Here is a 15,182-nt window from a genome sequence, read left to right on the forward strand (position 1 = left end):
GAGCCTCTAACCCGCCCCCCCCCCCCCCCATCCCCCTCTATTTCTGTGTTGGCAGCGATATTAATATACAGTTTGGGTAAGTGTTGCTTCCCAGTGCTAGTATGCAGGAAACAAGCAAAACCAGAAGCCTGTCTATACATATAGACAGCTAATTGTCCTGTAAAGAATAAATTTATATGCAAACAGCAATATAAATCAGCATGGACTAATCAGTGCCAGTGTGGATTAAGCTATCTGTTTTAACACACCAAATCAAATAGATGGTTTCTAAACAAATAAGGAAGAAATATGAGTACATGCATGCACTGACTGATCCAGAAGAATAGATTTTTTTGTTGTTGTTGTTGCACCTTACCTAATCTTTGTGCTGTTCACATCTTTTCTCACAGGCTCTTTGTGTGAGTAGGCATGACTTTCACTCCAGTGCTGGTCACAGGCAATCATGGGGGAACAGGGAGGAAGGAAGGGTGAGTGGATTTCACAAAAACATGTCCAGTTGGAGAGTAATGGTGTCTGGGAAACAGCAGAGGCCACATAGTTGTTTCTGAATAGCAATCACCCATTTCCCAGAACTTTTGACTGTCTTAGTGAAGACACCCACTAAGGCTCCCTGCCTTCCCTAAACACAGAAATGCCCCTTTTCTATGTACTAGTATTGTCATCTTTCTTTGTATTGGAGTAGTGAAAGGAGGAGCCCCCTGTCCAGGATGCACGCAGACTAGAATGAGTGAGCTGAATCGGAAAGGGCAGAAGCTTTTCCAGCTTATGGCAGCTTCATGTTCATCTAACTTGCACATTTGCACTGTAGACTATCCAAGTACATCTCTCTTGGTTAAAAAAGGGACACCCTGAGTTGACATCCTTTGTCAGTACAAGAACAAAGCACAGACCAGGCCAATGTCTTCCAGCAGCACAGAATGACACAGTTTCAATCTCCCTTTCCCTGCCTGAAGCACGCAAACCAAAGCACTGTCTACAGAGCTGTGGGGAATGCACTCTAGGGCAGTGTGTGAACATATTATACTCAGAACTTCTGTTCCAGAGAGTTGCAGGCCTCATTCCTAAATGCTTGGTCCACTGAACCTCTTTGCCAACCTGACCTTGTGGAGGCCTGCTGTGCTGCTTTCATAAGCCTAGAGACTGATTTGCCCTGCTTACCAAGAGATCTGCTAGTCCTGGGAACTGATCTGCTTACCTGTCCCCTGCAACCAGCTGTGACAGTGATCCAAAGCACAACTTCCTGCCTGCATGTGCAGTAATGAGGAGAAGGGGTTTTACAGAGTAACATTTTGGAGAGGGAAAGGATGCTTTTAAGTGTCCGAACATCAGAGTACAAAACAAAGTGCTTATATTGTGACTAGATGTTGTCTAGTCCCAGGGCCCCTCTATTCCTGGTTATGGTATTTGTTACTCACTTCTTGTAAATGCGAATGAAAAGTCCCTTTATTAAGACCAGAAGCAAAATCAGCCCTTCTACTCTGTCTGGGGAACTGCTCACTGGAAACCGGAGGAGCAATTTTCCTGGAAGAACTGCCTTTTGTGATTGTTTTTCCTTGCAACTCATGTACCTGTGCCTCTAGGGTCAAGGTAGATTTTCCATCCCACTTCATGTCCTCTCTGTGGTCACACAGGTAAAACCACTGGGTGGCCCGTGGTGTGTACCCGCTATATCCTCTCTTGAGCAGAGGAACACTTACTCCTAATAGCTGAGATACAGGGTCATACAGGTGGGGAGCAGGACATATCCTCTCTGAATCACTAGAACTCCCAGGATAGTTTCTTGGCTAGCATGTCTGCCAGTTTCTCCACAGCTGAGATGCAGGCCCGTAAGGAGGAAGAGAGACTTTCTTCGTATTGCTGGAGTTGGACAGCCAATTCATCCACTGTCTGTTCCTCTTTGTCTTTCCATGTGATTACTGCCAATGAGTTTGCATGTGACGATGGTGCTCTCTGTACAAACTTCCACCATGTGGGCTGTGTGCACCTGACTTCATCTGGATGTTTGGAGAACTGCTTGTTGTTCAGGTTATCATAAATCACCTCCAGCACAGCTAATTCCCTCAGGTACTGGATACCTCTCTCCGTGGTGGGCCACTTGCCTGGGTGGCATATAACATCTTCCCTGAAGGGATACCTTTCCTTCACACCTGACAGGAGTTCTCTCCAGAGCCTGAGAGCTTGTGCCCCTTTTCCAATTGCTTTCTCAATGCCCTCTTCCCTAGAAAGGGATCCCAGCTGCTTGGCTTCCCTACCCTCTAATTCCAGGCTACTGGCCCCACTCTCCTGGCATCAGAGCAGCCAGGTGACGATGTGCTCACCTGGATGACTGCTGAAATCATTCTGTGTATCTTGCAACTCACTCAGGGACAGGGATCAGGTAGTTACCATCTCATTTATGGGTTCTGTCTCTTCCTCCTCCTGTTCTTGTGATGGCACTGGTTCATCTTCATCCCTTACTAAATGAGCTGATTTTCTTGTGTATTCTTGTGTATAGCGATGACTAATGCTGGCACAGGTTGGTTCTCTGGTTCAGCCACAGCACCTCTCGCCAGGGCTGGAGTAGCTGCAGTGCCTCTCATTTTGTTGTCAGGTCGAGACCTTCTCTTCCCCTTGAGGGTACTGAATAGTGTTGAACAGGGCTTGGTAGGCATGGGCCAGGCCCCAGCATGTTGCAGTGATTTGTGTCTCCCTAGAATTGCCAGGGTGAGAGCATACTCTTTCTAAATATTCTACTAATTTTTCAGGATTCTGCACTTGTTCAGGGGTGCAGTTCCAAAATACTGGAGTGGCCCACTGTCCTAGGCGTTTGCCCATGCTATCCCACATGCCCTGCCACTCATAACTATCCAGCCTTGGGGCACATCTCTGGATGATATTCATAAATTGCTTATTAACCTTAAACAAAACCAAAACAGTATTCCCAAGCCATACCAACAGGTTTATCTTAATTACCCAAGGATGTTCAAGATACTGAAAAGTTCTTGTAATGAAGGAAGAAGGTAGCAAAGGTGCCATTCTGTGGTTACTCCATAAAAAATGTCTAAGAGGAAGAAGTATAGTTTCTAATTGTCTCCGTGAGGCGGTACCCGCAGTACAGTAATGGCTTCAGTACAAAACCCAAATACTGGATAAAGCTCAAGGTCATTGTTTTAATAACAAATCTCCCAGCCAAAATATCACTAATTGCTGCAGAGCACAGCAAACTGCAAAAAACAGCACCAATCTTTAACATGTACAGCAAAAACAAGAGCGTGGTGCAGATCAGATGCTAATATTGAGAACAGAGGAATCAATATTGTGACTGGCAACTGTTAACAGATATACATTTCTTAATACACTCTGGTTAATCTGTTATTATCTCAAACCCTTTGTGCCCCATGTTGGGCACCAAAAATGACTGTCATGGTTTAACCCAGGCAGCAACTAAGCACCACACAGCCACTTGCTCACTTCCCCCTGTCCCGGTGGGATGGGGGAGAGAATCGGAAGAGTAAAAATGAGAAAACTCAGGGGTTGAGATAAGAACAGTTTAATAATTGAAATAAAGTAAAATAATAATAATAGTAGTAGTAGTAGTAGTAATAACAATATACAAAGCAAGTAATGCATGATGCAATTGCTCACTACCCGTTGACTGATGCCCAGCCCGTCCCCAAGCAGCGATCTGCCCGGCCGACTCCCCCTGGTTTATATACTGAGCATGACATCATACAGTATGGAATAGCCCCTTTGGCCAGGCTGGGTCAGCTGTCCTGGCTGTGCCCCCTCCCAGCTTCTTGTGCGCCGGGCAGGGCATGGGAAGCTGGAAAGTCCTTGACTGGTGTAAGCACTACTTAGCAACAACTACAACATCAGTGTGTCATTAACATTATTCTCAACCTAAATCCAAACCACAGCACTATACCAGCTACTAGGAAGAAAATTAACTTCATCCCAGCCAAAACCAGGACGCTAGAGCAAAGACAAATTTTAGCACTCGGGCATAGTTTCAGGGTTTTGTCTGTAGTACAGTGCTGTGACACCTTTTAGCTTGGTGTCTGGTAACACTTGGAGGGAAGAGGTAGAGAATGATGTTGTCTTGCTTGATACCACTTTCTAGAGAACACACGTGATCCGAACATGCCAGTGGGGCATGTTTTGTCCCTAGTCGAGATCTACCCTCTTGTACTTGGAGGAGTTGGGCTGTGACTGAGCCATGGTTTCTTCCCAAACTTCCTCTCAGGTAATGCAGTCTTGGTCCTCTCCTTCCTCCCTCGTGTACCTTGTGTCAATGAAGTGCAGTCAGCCACAACACACCACCATAGTAATGGATGATGGGAAAAGCCCTCAACAATCCTGCTGTCAAGCTATGCCATGAGGGACATCTCAGCTCCAAGAGCAAGTAGAAAAGAATGCACTGAAGAAAAAACAAACACAGATTTGCAATGATAAGATCGGAACTGGCACCTACATTTTTTTTCTCCTTAAATGAATGCAGGTTCTGACTTTTGTAGGTTAATTTTGTAGATTTGACATTAACTTTCAGGTAGTGTTGCTTACTTGGACAGCCCATATAGTGAAAATTGGAGTCAGGTTTATAAAAATACTTTCACTCAGCCAGAAAATCCTGCAGTTAACGAAAAAACCTATGAAGAAGTATACTTCAAGAGTACTTGTATTATTGTATTTCTTTAAATACTCTGGGTGTGTACTTTTCTTTTACACTTGTATATAACTCTTTTCTCCGTGAATTTTTTTCACATGTTGTTTGAGTTGCTAACAGGATAAGTGGAGGTTAGAAGGCAGTTTCCACCTCACTATTAGCACTGTAAAGTCAGGTGTACACACAGGATTATACAGTGAAGGAGAGGCTCCTTCCTTGGCTTGTCTCCCCGTTCCGTTTCACCTCACCCACCAGTGTAAATTTCCCCACCCCTGTTACTTAGCAGAGCTGAACAGGGAGCTGTCAGCAGCTTGTTGCAAGACTAATTCAGAATCATCTGGTTTGTGCAGCCACTGTTTGCTTCTTGAGACTGAGTTCACAGTTCCTGTGTCTTCAACAGTAACTAGAAGAAAAGGTTGATAGAAATGTAAACAATTTTTTTTACTAATTTGTGTTACAGTAGAGCAAGGAGGCCAGATTGGCTGTAGAGTCGCTGTGCTTGGTGCTGACACTTTGTAAGACATGACTGTCCCTTCTCCAAAGAGGTTTCAGTGTAAAAAGTGACAGTGGAAGAAATAAATGTTAGACAAAATACCCAGTCCCTGATCTAAAAAAGATTTATGTTTATTTTTAAGCCATACAGTAATGTGTCCCATACAGTAATATATGTCACATCATAGAAAATGAAGTTACTTATCAATAGCTAGTGTTTGTGGTTTCTATTTCATATGTGCATATATTTATATATTTCCTATGTACTTGCATACTGTAAAGACACACATGCCATATGCCGTAAAGACCTTAGCACTGAGGCGTTTCCATTTCAGCAACTTCTGGGCCCACCTCCCCTTACGTTCCACACAAAGGGGCATACACCGCCCTCCACCCAATCTATTTTACACAGTCTGGTTTCTGTTCACCTGCAGAAACCTGTTGATCAGAGAGACAGATGGTGGAGAATGAGTAATAAATGTATGCATGGACAATGCATCTTGAAGTACTCTAGTTATCAGTAGGTAACCTTTTCTTCCTTTCTTGAGGGAGCATTTATGATTCATTCCCCCTATAGGTACATCACTCCCTTTTTAATCCATCTGGAGAGGAGGGGTTCATCTCAGAGTCTTTAGTGAAAGGCAGTTGTCAGAACTTCTTATTAAGTCACATGACTATAACGCATAAATCATCAGGAAGTGTTGCAGCTTTCTTCTGAAAACCAAACAGGATTTTCTTAATATAGGAATATAGTATTATTCCCAAAGCTTCTCTATTTCTGTTCACCCACCACATAGTAAGAATTTCTACCTACAGCTCTCCTCAACTTGTGTTCCTATTGTAGAAGTAAACAAACAGGATACATATCCTCACATTGTTTAATCACTTAAATGTATTTGGCTTTTAAGCTTTCTTCAGGGAAATGGTAAGTATTCCAAGTGTTTGAAATTTCAACATAGCAGTTCTTCACCTCTTGTAGTACTAATTACTCTGCTGTACTCATTCGTTTGAAAGCTATCCTTGGCAGAAGTGGACAGATTTCTAGCCTCTAAGTAGTGGTATTCATAGTCTTCAGGAATTCTTTTGTGTAAGTACTTTGAGCCAGATATCTAACCACCCAGTTTCTCTGTTAATAAAATCAGGGAAATGAAGCTTAGAGAAACCCTTGGGGCAGATGCATTGTGAAATGTAGCCAAATCATGTTTGTAAAACATTCTGAAAATATCAAATGGCAGGTGCTAGAGAGATGCAAACTTTAAGGTTGTGTTTCACAGTCCTTAGGCATTGAAGTCAAATGACTTTGCCAATGTCAGCACTGGCTTGGAGGGCTTAGAGTTTGCTCTGCTAATTGTTAATATTTTTAATGATTTTAATATTGTTTTATTTGCTGGTGATCACAGATACTCTTGTTATCCTGTGCATTCTACACTTGAAATGTTTTCCTGACTCAGTTCTCTGTTGTCAAGCTGTAATCCAGCAGTACTTGCTTGATTGTAAACACGTGCTTATAGCCTTTCCTCCTTACTTAAACACTCCAGTGCCTTGCTAAGCTGTGATCCTCACTATCAGCAATGTCTTGCCATGCAGGTTATCTAGGTCCGTGAAGTGGCTGTGGCATTATCAGTAAACTGGTATGACTTTTCGAAGTCCTAGCAATAACAGTGAGCACAGGGCATTCAGTATTTCTGCTAATGTACCAGTGTTTCAAAAAGGAGCAAAATGCTTAAATATTTGAGGGATTCAAGAGGAGGTCTGTAGCCATAACTAGATTCAAAAATGCAATCGGAAGAAAAGTTTCAGGTATTGTGTCTGATGTTTGGTTTGTAGTTTCTCAGGCTTATTTCCTTTGCATGGCTCATATAGGAATTTGAAGAAATTTTTTGAAAGAATTGATGCTTTAGAGAAGGATCATTAACTAAATTTGCTTAGAATAAGATCCCTTTACAGCATCAACTGTTTCTGGGAATATCCTTGCCAGATAAAGATGCTAGCCTGTTATATGTGTATTTTGAAAGCTATCGACAGATGAGGCTGGTGGAGGAGAAGATCTCCAAAGTCAGAAGGTAGGCTAGAAATTTATTAAATTAATATTCCTCTGGAAAGCAAATGAGACCAAATTAAAGGAAGTGAGCAAAGACAAGAGCACTCTAAATAACTGAGAAACAAAGCAATAACGGCAATGGACAAATCTTAGTCATTGATCTCCTGCTGGAGTCTACAGAGGAAGACGATAACAAGGAAACAAAGCCTTCCATTATATTCAATCCTGAAACTAAACAAACCAAGAATATGAGTCCCATCCTCCTCCCATTAATTCTGGCAGGCCCCAGAAGAGTAATCTGCATTCCAGCTAAGCCCTTGCTGTTGTCATATCTGGCTTTCAAAATGGTTCCTCCCAAATAGCGGAAGCCTAGCTGCCCTTGCCTTGCAGTTATATTAACCTAGAAAGGACCTTGACAGCTTTGAGTTGCCCCAGAGCAACATCGCAGGCAAATCAAAAGTAATTCCTTAAGCTAAATTGTCCTTCATGAACTTATGCAGGGCACTAAAAAATTGTCCTGGTTGGGATGGTAGCAAGCCAAGGCTGTTTAAGTTATCTGTATCCTATTCACAAATGTCACTGACTTCTTGTTCCCACAGCTGTGTTGCATAGGGTCATTTTTTGTGTAGCTCTGGAGTACAAAAAGGGATTGTGCTGCCATGCCAGGTACATTGAGCAGTCATTACAGGCAATTAATTTTTTTCAAAATCCACAAAGCTTGGGACTGTTATTTCATAGGGCGTAAAAAAGCAGCTGGAAGCATTCAATAATCCACATACTCATGGAATTAACTTTGTCACTAATTATAGTAATTGGCATTGACATTCTGTTGTGGTACTGAGAATAGGCAGAGAGATGGGAGAATCATACAGTATATTTATATAGATGTTGTGCACACCTTCAGGGTAACACATGCTATAATGCATGTAATATTTATATTCATATAATGATATGAATCACTTATTTTTGCATATGCTCACTCCTTTGAAGATGTTCATTATGTTGTCATTTACCTGATCTATGCCTTCATTTACTTACTGTAGATAAGGAGGAAGGAGCAGAGATTTTCCCTGGCATGATTTCTATATAAGGACTACTTGTCTAGAAAAAAAGGCTGTATCTGTCTTGTTGCTAGTGAGCAAAAGTAATAATTCTTTGTGAAAGAAAAATTAAACTAGTGAAAGAAAATTTAAACTAACAGCCTGTGGATTCCTCTACAGGCTGGACTAGTGTCAGTCACTCTACCTGAATGTTTAGCAGGGAGCAGCTCCATGCAGCTATCTGTGTGGCAGGATCCAACCCAGACTGTAAGAACTCAGCTGAATTCCAGGGGTGTTCAAACAGGGAATATTTAGCTGCTATGCACAGTTGGTTAAGCCAAAGGTATAGAGTGACTTCTTGGAAAGAAATCACTTATGTAACATGGCAACTAATTAATGGTCAGCATTTAGTCCTCAGGCAAAAGAAATCCCCTCATACCCTTAGCATGAGTATGTTTTACTCATTATGGTCTCATCTTCTGATTCTGGCCCTGAAATCTTCTAGATCTTGCACATGTCGGTGAGACAATGAAAAAGGCATGATTGGAGCCTTTCCCTGCAAAAATCAGAGAAAAGCTTCCACAAACATCTTCTCTGGACAAAAAGAGATAACACATTTTCACCAGTGACATCTATGCTTCTACATAAAAGTGGGTCAGGGAGAGAGTCGACTCACTAAACCTCTGATCCTTCACAGTACTTAATTGTTAGCTCACACCCTGGTTCTCTCCAAGACAAATCTGTTTTAGAGGGATGAGCTCTAAGCAGTGTAATTTTGAGCCAGCTGTTGCCTCTGGCCTTGGGGTCTAGGAGCAGCCCATAGCTTCTATTCAGCAATATTTGTGTTGATGGTGATCTTTTGGCACCTCTCTTTCTTTTTCACTTCTTGTTTCTAGAAAAACAGACTCGTTTGCTGCAAAACCTTGACCTTGTGCCTTCTGTGCAGCAACATGAAGCTAATCACAGCTCTTTAGGAAAAAGGCAATGGAAGGCTGGAATCCTGATCCTGGCCATGCTGGTATTCTCTGCGTTGTTTTGTAGCAGAGCTAATGCTTTCTAATGAAAGGTGTGTAGGTATGAAAAAGGGTAAGCTAAGATGGAGCAAGGTTTTCTTGCACAGTCATTACTGAAGTTATGTAAAAGAAAATGATCAGCATAGAGGAGTCCCTGGCAAAAATACTGCTCCACTGAAAGGTCTTTAACTTTTTTTTGCTGGTTTTAGAACAGAACTGTTGAAAAAACCTCTGTTTATGTGGAAAGAAGCTCTCCCTGAGAAGTGTGCTAATTTTACTGAAATTACCAGGGAGAAGTTATCACAACCCTTCTTTCTAAAATACTGTCAAATCAGTTTTATTTTGCCTTTATAATTTTGCATTTTAGATAACATTGCAACTTAATACAGTTGGGAAATCAAAGTGTTTAAACTCTTATCAGAGTCAAAACAAAACCATTCGGCCTTACTGCAATCAAAAGTTTCCTTAAGACTGAAATTTTTTCTTCAGTACACTTTGTATCACAAGTTTTCTGGAAAGAGGTAACATTTTGAGTCATGAGTCAATATGAAGTAAAAATTCAAAGTCTCAAAACAACACAGACATTCCTGTGTTTCTCATGTCTGCTGGCACTTTTGGAAATGCTGAGCCCAAAGACTTTTCAAAATTGTGTGGCTGACTTCTATGCAATAAGGCTGGCAAGAGGAGAAAGTGAATTATAAAATACCCTTCTTAAAAACATTGTGAAACACTATCTGTAGCAAAAAGGTGCTTATTGAAAGAGTTCTTTGTTCCAATATGCAGTAGGTGAAATAAAAGAATTGATCATGGGGCTAGATATATAGAGTATCAGAGTTCTGATTTTGGTCTATGTTGGTGGAACAATTAGAACTAGCTCAAAATGTTTCTGCACAGTTGCTGGTTTTACACCAAGATTTGTTTCACAGAAGACACTGAAGCCACAACATGACATGACAGCCCTGTCTCGGCAGCTGCCAAGAAGGGCCATCCCACCTTCTTCTCTAGCCATATGCCTTATATGCCCAGCAGTTGTTTCAAATTCTGAGATTCTGTGGCCTGATGGAGAGTCAGTTCAGCTGCTAAAATGGATCCTTCAAAAAAGATGAAAAATTGTGAAAAGGAGCTTTCTGATAGATTAACTAACTTGGTCAACTCCCTCTTGTGGCTGCATTATTCAACTAATGCAAAATCAGCAGGGGAGCATACAGCCCCTTTCAGCAGTAGTTTCAGCTTTGCTGTAGCATTGAACCACAGGCTAAATGTAAGCAATCTCCTCTCTGTTTGCTAATCTTAGCAGCATAAAACAACTGCTCCCCAATGAGTGGTAAGCCACAAGCTTAGGATGTATACATGTTCATAGAGCATATGAACATATACATGTTCATGGAGCAGATCATCTTGAGTGCCATTACGTGGCACGTGCGGGACAACTGGGGGATCAGGCCCAGCCAGCATGGGTTTATGAAAGGGAGGTCCTGCTTCACTAACCTGATCTTCTTCTATGACAAGGTGACCTGCTCAGTGGATGAGGGGAAGGCTGTGGATGTTGTCTACTTGGACTTTAGTAAGGCCTTTGACACTGTCCTTCACAGCATTCTCCTGGAGAAGCTGGCTGCTCATGGCTTGGATAAGTGCAGTCTGTGCTGGGTTAAAAACTGGCTGGACGGCCGAGCCCAGAGAGTGGTGGTGAATGAAGTCAAATCCAGTTGGTGGCCAGTCACAAGTGGTGTTCCCTAGAGCTCGGTATTGGGGCCGGTCCTGTTCAAAATCTTTACTGATGATCTGGATGAGGGGATTGAGTGCACCCTCAGTAAGTTTGCAGATGACACCAAGTTGGGCAGGAGTGTCGATCTGCTGGAGAGTAGGAAGGCCCTGCAGAGGGATCTGGACAGGCTGGATCATTGGGCTGGGGCCAGCTGTATGACATTCAACAAGGCCAAGTGCCGGGTCCTGCACTTGGGTCACAACAACCCCATGCAATGTGACAGGCTTGGGGAGGAGTGGCTGGAGAGCTGCCTGGCTGAAAAGGACCTGGGAGTGTTGGTTGACAGCCGCCTGAACATGAGCCCACCAGTGTGTTCAGGTGGCCAAGAGGGCCAATGGCATCCTGGCTTGTATCAGGAATAGCGTGGCCAGCAGGACCAGGGAGGTGATAGTGCCCCTGTACTCAGCACTGGTGAGGCTGCACCTCGAATACTGTGTTCAGTTTTGGGCCCCTCACTACAAGAAGGACATCGAGGTGCTGGAGCGTGTCCAAAGAAGGGCAACGAAGTTGGTGAAGGGTCTAGAGCACAAGTCTTATGAGCAGTGGCTGAGGAAGCTGGGGTTGTTTAGTCTGGAGAAGAGGAGGCTGAGGGGAGACCTTATCGCTCTCTACAACTACCTGAAAGGACGTTGTGGCGAGGCGGGGGTCGGTCTCTTCTCCCTAGTAACAAGTGATAGGACAAGAGGAAATGGCCTCAAGCTGCGCCAGGGGAAGTTTAGGTTGGATATTAGGAAAAAATTCTTCACCAAAAGGGCAGTCAGGCATTGGAACAGGCTGCCCAGGGAAGTGGTTGAGTCTCTATCCCTGGCGGTATTTAAAAGATGGGTAGACGTGGTGCTCGAGGACATGGTTTAGTGGTGGACTTGGCAGTGCTACGTTAATGGTTGGACTCCATGATATTAAAGGTCTTTTCCAACCTTAACGATTCTATGATTCATGTAAGCATTAGTCCCAGCAGCTGTCTTTTCTTCAAAGAATAGCAATTTAAATAGCCCATGTAAAGAAAGTAAATCTTCATTTTGCAAATAGAGGATGAGACAATACGTTCAGGGTCTCAAAAGATGGTTGTGGCAGACCTGGAAAATAATCTGTTTTCAAAGAGGGCCAGTGTGATGTTTTAATCAAGAGGTGGTTCTGAGGTTCTCCATGACAGCTATGTCTCTGCGTTTGTAGGAGGTTTGACATGCTACATAGAGTTACAGCTGTTATGCTACAGAATGTAGATCTTCTACACATGGGAAACATTTCAGTGATGCTAGGAAGTCCTATTATGGAGAAAAAAGAAAATATTTCAGAATTAGGAGAATGAAACGTGAAGAAGGAAACAGAGCTGTCGGAGCAATGGGTGGCAGTAGCCACACTGACAGCAGCCCGATCTCTCTGTCTACCATCATATTTCTGTTAGATGTGAGAAAGGCGTTAGATCTCATGCAGCAAGCCTCCAAGACAGGAGGATCTTCCCTGGGAGTCACTGTTTTGGATATCTGCTCTATGTAATGAAGTTATATTGTTATTGTTGGCAATAATCCCTGGCTGAGTGCTGTCTTTTGAATTCTGCCCTGGAACCCACAGCTAATTTCTTTTCTCATTTGTAGTTTATGATTAACATGGATATTTTTTCTCTGGCAGTGGGCTATTTGAATGTGTTTCTGAAGCAAATGCTGTGTCATTGATGCTGCTTGGTGGAGAACTGGACTTTCGGGTTTGGAGTAATCTTCTCTTCCTCCTTTTCCTTTCCAGGCCTATGGGGACAGTTTTTCTACACAGCTTTATGCAGTACTGTGTTAGAAATTCCCTGATATAGCTATAACCAAACTGATGCATCTGCACAGCACAGAAGAAAGTCAAGAAAACTTGCTAATGAAGTCACAGAAGCAGCATAGTCTTGTTAGTATTATAGTGCTACCTTTTTTTTTCAGGACTAATTATCTGTAGTTGAACATCAAGATTAGTTGGGCTTTCCTGATTCTGGTTCTAGAGCCACCTTGGCTGGTCCTATCTCAGGGATCTCTCTGTGAAGTGCTACCGAGTGAGGTAGACAGAGTCTCTGGTGATGGTGTGCTTTTGTTTTTATGTGCCCTGCCCAAATGCAGAACATACCTCCCCTCTTCCAGAAGACATACCTGCTCTCCTGCACAGAAAGCTTCTCTCTATTTTCTGCTATGCTTATTTCCAGAGTAGAGCATTTTGACAAATCCGTGAGATGTCTGTTTGGAAGCTGCAGATTTTCCAAGTTAGATTGTGAACTCTGGGTATTGATTTGTTTCAGCTGTATCTCTGATTCTTTATCTGTGCTCTTCGCTATTGTCCTGGTATTTTGTACTTAATTTCTCTTCCGTTTGTTCTTCCCAGGATAATGCAATGCAAGTTTGGGAAGGAAAATGTGTTTCATCTCATCAGAGCTAGTTAAAGCACGCTCATTACCTCTGCGGCTCTCTACTCAACACCATGCCTCATTAGCCCTCCACAAAAGGGACTATGCTTTGCCAACTTTAAGCAGGAATAGTTTCTAGGAAACCTATTTTCTTTCACTGCAAGCCTGACACTTCTTGTTTGATGACACTTCTTTTTTTAAAGCCTCAAGCTCCCATAGGAATATAGGGCTTCAGCATTCCTAGTTCTTCTGTCCTAAATTTCCAATCATTATAATGCAGCAAAAAGTATCTTAACATGAACTTTAAAGTTCCCCAAATCTAGGAGGCAAAAAACCCTCTTGCCCTTGTTTGTTTCCTGTTTGTTTCTCTCTCTCTTTTTTTTTTTTTACAAGTCAAAATCATGATTTTCCTTAGCCTGATTGGGCTGAGCTTTGGCTAGTTAGGCATAGGGAGGTGGAAGTCAGAAGAGTTCAAGGCTCCTGTGAATTGTTTCTCTGAATTAGTTAATTTTTTTGTGATTTTGTGGTCAGGGGGCCATAAAAGAGTATTAGCAACCTGGCAGTGTCCTTCCCCTTCCCTCCCTCCATATTGCACTGAGCCCCAAATGGCCAAGATGCATGCAATAAGCTGCTTTTTAGTGGGTCTTTGTCTTCACAAAGCATACTTTAGAATTGTCCCACCATCTATGTAATATGGATGTGGGCTGTGCATAAAGCCCGCTGTGATTCGTTACCAAGGAGTATTGACTGATCAGTTCAGAAATGGTAGGATGGTTTATGGCACGAGGGCTCATAAATGACTTTTTCTGTAGTTCCTCCACGCGTGAGCAGGAGGCCAGCAGGCCCAGGCGTGTCTTTAGTGAAGTATAGGTGAGCCTTAGTGAACAGGAACCTTCTAAAGGTATCTGTAAGTCCTGTGTAGCACAAAGGAAAAATTTCCTTCCTTCTTATCCAACTGGATTGTTCAGGCGCTTGCCAGTTAGGAAATTTTTATCTTAATCATGCTGTGAATAAATAAATGCCCCCAGCCCTCAGTTTGTTCATATACAAGAGAGGTTCTGCAACACATAGCTCACATGGTGTGCTAAAAAGCAAGTAGTTTCTCAGCATTGTCTCAGTACCCATGTGCACAATATCTATAGTGGGGGAGATACATGGCTCCCATGTTCCATTAAATGCCCCCTGTACACTGATTTCCTATTGGGGTGAGGGACAGTAATACTCCTGTACCTCCCTCAGATTGCTTTCTCAACAAATATTAAGAGGCAAGGGGGAAATCCAGCTTGTTTTAACCCGGTCTTCAGTATGGATGACATGGGAGCAGGGACCCTGATGGAACATGGTGTGCTGTTTAGGTCTCTGGCCAAGACAGCTTATACTATTTGAATGCCTAGTGCTAATATAATGTAATTTCCTTATATCTGATTAACTTTTAATGCTCCTCAGCATTACTTTTTCTCTGGAACACTTTAAAGCCTCATGGCCAATTTTGAGTGCACGTTTAAACCGATACACTTTTGAATGTTTTTGGACTTTTGTGACAAGTAGAAAATACATGTCATATCTGTGCTATTTGGAATCACGCTGAATTAGAAATGCATGAATCAGTTGCAAATGAGAATTGTTGGAAAAAACCCATTCTCTCTGACACTAAAATTACAAAATGAGAAGGTAGTTCTTCTGGAAGCAGTTCTGGACAAGGAAGAACCTCACTTCTGTTCATGATTAATGACAAGGCAAACAAAAAATAAAAACATAAGTGACAGTCCTAAGTTAATATATGATGGGTTGATACTGGAACAAACTCAGTGATTT

This window comes from Nipponia nippon, unplaced genomic scaffold, assembly GCF_047370975.1.
Source record: "Nipponia nippon isolate SJK-2023a ecotype South Korea unplaced genomic scaffold, ASM4737097v1 scaffold_2, whole genome shotgun sequence".
Lineage (NCBI taxonomy): Eukaryota > Metazoa > Chordata > Aves > Pelecaniformes > Threskiornithidae > Nipponia > Nipponia nippon.